Below are 5,613 nucleotides of genomic sequence, written 5' to 3'. Positions count from 1 at the left end.
TAATAAAGATTGTTTGATTAAACATTGTGCTGTAGCCACTTCTTTAAACATTCACAGTTTACCATTGTAAATTAGACACATACATTAACAAAGCTGAGGTTCAATTTAGCACCTTGCTCTGGGTTGCACGGTCTAGAGGAACTAGGACATCCAAAGTCACACCTGAGGAGCAGCCACTACTGTTCTTACAGTAAATGAATCAGGTCAAAGGACAATGTATAGCGTGTGAAAAATATATGGGTGAAATAATGGATGAAAATTTGTGGCGAGGTAATGAGCAGCATGCAAGTGCCAATGGAAATGGCTTTAACTCTTAATTATATTAGTGAGTGTTTGCAAATTATTCCAGCACCATCAAAATCCTTGCTTACTTGACTTGTATTACTTTAGAATTCATATAATTCCGGCACTAGGATATATTTAGCAAAACGTGTTAACCCCTTTCCATATCTTGTCACAGTTGCAGTTATATGACGGAATGACACATTATCATATCAGCTCTGGGTTCAGTGCAAGAACTTTTTGGGGATCTTTTGAAGCTTGAAGCAGACACTCCAACCTTAACCTTACACAGTTGTACAGGCTGATCTCCTGTACTAAAAATGCTCAGTCTGAATTTAGTGCAATATGTGAGCTTCTCGAGATGTGCAATAGAAGCTACAGCAAGTCAGATAGAGCCAGCCTAAATTCCTGGCTGGAGTACATCCAGCATTATCCAACCCTTCCTCTCCAGCATGATTATCCTTTGGCGTACCCCTTTCATCCATTGGATTTCAGTTCCTACAATCATGGAGGTTCAATATCACATGGTATCATTTCTTAGGGTGGTTTGCATGCAAATGCAGCCTGCCTAGGAACTCCAACTACATCAGATGGATATTTACCCATCAAGACAGTTTAAAATGAGCAAAACCTCTCGGTAGAGTAATCCCACTGTTTGCATTAGTGCTGAGGGCTCTTGACAATAGCACTGAAACAGGGTGCTATGAATAGCACCTGCTGGCCATTCCCATCATTTACGAACTGTCTGCATTGCACAGAGAAGCAGAGACCCAATGAGGAATTCATGGGGTCTAAAATAAAGCATGTAATGAAAATCAAAATAAGTACAGATTAAGCTTCAGCTTTGAAGAAAACAGAGGAATAAAATATCACTTTTGGAACGGGTGTAAATATTATAATTTTTGGACTGTGACTGCTGCTTATGGGAAGTTGCAAAGGGTGAATAAAATAATGGATATGCACAAAAGCTTAACACTGAAGTAATTAAATAAATCACAATAAGAAGAAAGCATTAAAGGTATAGCTAATTACTATTTAGTGGTACGCATCAGCTAAAACAAGGGACTGCCAATTAGTCATAAATCCAAACTTTAGAAAGAGACTTGTTAGAGAGATGAGGACCAGCGGCATTCACAGAGGGCCGTGGCTAAAAGTGCATATACTTAAATTATGGTTATTATTGGGTGCGGCTTACTAGACCCTGCAGCTACTAGCATATACTCTGCACACGTATGCTGCAGCCCTTATACTCACAAAATACTCCTTAATTGCAGTGGCACAAATGAATTTTTTACAGACACACATAAACCTCAGCACAAAGGATCATTATGTAAAATTGAAACTCTTTCATAACACATGCTTTTCTCTGCACATTATATAGACAGATGGCTAACACTTTGATCCTACCTTAAGAAAAATTGTAATAATATATTTAGGGACTACAGAGCAACCAGCAATTGTTGACAGAATAAACACTATGGTCAGAAATGTGTAATGTTGTTAGCTATGTGTCATATATTGCAGGATATACAATGTAACAGTCAGTCATGTAAAACATAAAGCACAAGATACAAAGAGCAAAGGTCAGGAGAATGCAACATAGTCCTGCCTGTTGGTCCCCAGGGTTAAAGTCAGTTGGAGTAGGAAACTCCCCTTCCAGCATCTGCGTTGGTGACAGGAAGTACCCCCGTCATGGAATGTCCCACACTCCGCTTGAGTGCTTCCGTCAGTATACCACTTCCTTCCAGTCTGGATATAGATATCAGATATTCCAACCGCTCATAAGCACAAAACAAGACTTGTTTCACTGCTAACATGGACTGTTTTTTATTAGAACCAAAATTACAAGTCTTTATATACCGTTAGAGGAGGTTCCCCCCTCCTGCTCATATTACTCTAACAATACAACTCTAACCTAATTAACATGAGCTAGTTTACTAAATCATTTACCCAGACTAGGTGACTCAGAGACATGACCTTTGGGTTTAAGACTTTACGTCTCCTAGCCCAATGACTATTCAATACACACTAGTAAATAGTGTAACCAGCGCGCATCATATCTTAGTGTGTATTAAATATAAGTGATCCCGATAGTTATGACTACTATTGGTATACCACACTTAAAGCCATTTCAATCCAGCCAAAAACTCATGAAAAACGTTATTACTATAGACATATATTTAAAAAATCGTGAAATTGACTTATTTTTCTATATTAGGAACATTTAAATCCTATACTCACACCACGTGTTCAACAGTGAAACAAAACATGTGTTATTAATTACAATGTTACTTATGAAAATCAATCCGCAACAATGTAGTGAGCACCCTGAAACATATGTTGCTAGTAACAATGTTACTTGTGACTATCAATTTGCAACAATGTGGTGAACACCATACATATCCAAATTAGTGCTAAAAATGTTAATCAGTGGGACACTTATTCCCCTTGAACATCTTAGATGTAGAAACAATGATCAGTCCTTGATGGAAATATGCTAGGTTGATATTAGCACCAATCTTCTTTATAGAAAGAGACACACCGATATTCCTCCTTTTCACAAATATGGTAAAAAAGGCCGCTTACCGGATCAGATGGATCTCAGGTTAGTGAGATCAGATGAGCATGTTGCATTAGCCTGCCGGCCTTAGATTATCACCTGGGCGTTTTCCTGGGAGATTTCCTCAGCCACTGTGCTCCAATTCACAGGCAGATCTGGGCGTTTTCCTGGGAGATTTCCTCAGCCACTGCGCTCCAATACACAGGCAGATCTATCCTCACTGATACAATGTATCCGGTTTCAAAATATTAGTTCATCCATACAGAAGATACACCTCAGTGGGAATAAAACGAAAAGGGCTCCATAGTGCAAATGTGTTTTATAGATTTATTCAAAATCTCTTTCACAGTCACTTTAAAACAATTCTTTCCACTGCAAATGTTCACAGCAACACTCCACTGCACATCAGGAACTACAAATCAAAAAACTCCCAAGTATACACCAAACGGAACTCAGATAAAAAATGGGAACCAGATAAAAATTAGCTAAAAATCAGCATACATGCAGAGCGGGAGCAAACCGGCTGACTGCATGGAGAAAGACCAGACAAACGTGATGGCGTCACAGCCTCTAGCTCCACCCGACACGTTTCCCCTAAACAGGCTTCCACTGGGAAATCTCCCAGGAAAACGCCCAGGTGATAATCTAAGGCCGGCAGGCTAATGCAACATGCTCATCTGATCTCGCTAACCTGAGATCCATCTGATCCGGTAAGCGGCCTTTTTTACCATATTTGTGAAAAGGAGGAATATCGGTGTGTCTCTTTCTATAAAGAAGATTGGTGCTAATATCAACCTAGCATATTTCCATCAAGGACTGATCATTGTTTCTACATCTAAGATGTTCAAGGGGAATAAGTGTCCCACTGATAAACATTTTTAGCACTAATTTGGATATGTATGGTGTTCACCACATTGTTGCGAATTGATAGTCACAAGTAACATTGTTACTAGCAACATATGTTTCAGGGTGCTCACTACATTGTTGCGGATTGATTTTCATAAGTAACATTGTAATTAATAACACATGTTTTGTTTCACTGTTGAACACGTGGTGTGAGTATAGGATTTAAATGTTCCTAATAGGGATGAGCCGAACACCCCCCTGTTCGGTTCGCACCAGAACATGCGAACAGGAAAAAAGTTCGTTCGAACATGCGAACACCGTTAAAGTCTATGGGACACGAACATGAATAATCAAAAGTGCTAATTTTAAAGGCTAATATGCAAGTTATTGTCATAAAAAGTGTTTGGGGACCTGGGTCCTGCCCCAGGGGACATGGATCAATGCAAAAAAAAGTTTTAAAAACGGCCGTTTTTTCAGGAGCAGTGATTTTAATAATGCTTAAAGTCAAACAATAAAAGTGTAATATCCCTTTAAATTTCGTACCTGGGGGGTGTCTATAGTATGCCTGTAAAGGGGCGCATGTTTCCTGTGTTTAGAACAGTCTGACAGCAAAATGACATTTTGAAGGAAAAAACTCATTTAAAACTACCCGCGGCTATTGCATTGCCGACAATACACATAGAAGTTCATTGATAAAAACGGCATGGGAATTCCCCAAAGGGGAACCCCGAACCAAAATTTAAAAAAAAAATGACGTGGGAGTCCCCCTAAATTCCATACCAGGCCCTTCAGGTCTGGTATGGATATTAAGGGGAACCCCGGCCAAAATTTTAAAAAAAAATGACGTGGGGTTCCCCCTAAATTCCATACCAGACCCTTTAGGTCTGGTATGGATTTTAAGGGGAACCCCGCGCCAAAAAAAAAAAAAAAACGGCGTGGGGTCCCCCCAAAAATCCATACCAGACCCTTATCCGAGCACGCAACCTGGTAGGCCGCAGGAAAAGAGGGGGGACGAGAGTGCGGCCCCCCCCTCCTGAACCATACCAGGCCACATGCCCTCAACATTGGGAGGGTGCTTTGGGGTAGCCCCCCAAAACACCTTGTCCCCATGTTGATGAGGACAAGGGCCTCATCCCCACAACCCTGGCCGGTGGTTGTGGGGGTCTGCGGGCGGGGGGCTTATCGGAATCTGGAAGCCCCCTTTAACAAGGGGACCCCCAGATCCCGGCCCCCCCCCTGTGTGAAATGGTAAGGGGGTACAAAAGTACCCCTACCATTTCACTAAAAAACTGTCAAAAATGTTAAAAATGACAAGAGACAGTTTTTGACAATTCCTTTATTTAAATACTCCTTCTTTCTTCTCTCTTCCTTCATCTTCTGGTTCTTCTGGTTCTTCTGGCTCTTCTGGTTCTTCCTCCGGCGTTCTCGTCCAGCATCTCCTCCGCGGCGTCTTCTATCTTCTTCTCCTCGGGCCGCTCCGCACCCATGGCATGGGGGGAGGCTCCCGCTCTTCTCTTCTTCTTCATCTTCTTCTCTTCTTCTCTTCTTCATTTTCTTCTCCGGGCAGCTCCGCATCCATGCTGGTATGGAGGGAGGCTCCTGCTGTGTGACGGCGCTCCTCGTCTGACAGTTCTTAAATAACGGGGGGCGGGGCCACCCGGTGACCCCCGCCCCCCTCTGACGCACGGGACATGACGGGACTTCCCTGTGGCATTCCCCATGATGTCACAGGGAAGTCCCGTCAAGTCACCGTGCGTCAGAGGGGGGCGGGGTCACCGGGTGGCCCCGCCCCCCGTTATTTAAGAACTGTCAGACGAGGAGCGCCGTCACACAGCGGGAGCCTCCCGCCATGCTAGCATGTGTGAGGAGCGGCCCGGAGAAGAAAATGAAGAAGAGAAGAAAAGAAGAAGAGAAGAAGATGAAGA

The sequence above is a fragment of the Aquarana catesbeiana genome, linkage group LG02 (genome assembly GCF_042186555.1).
Source record: "Aquarana catesbeiana isolate 2022-GZ linkage group LG02, ASM4218655v1, whole genome shotgun sequence".
Lineage (NCBI taxonomy): Eukaryota > Metazoa > Chordata > Amphibia > Anura > Ranidae > Aquarana > Aquarana catesbeiana.
Note: the sequence above shows the minus strand (reverse complement) of the source record.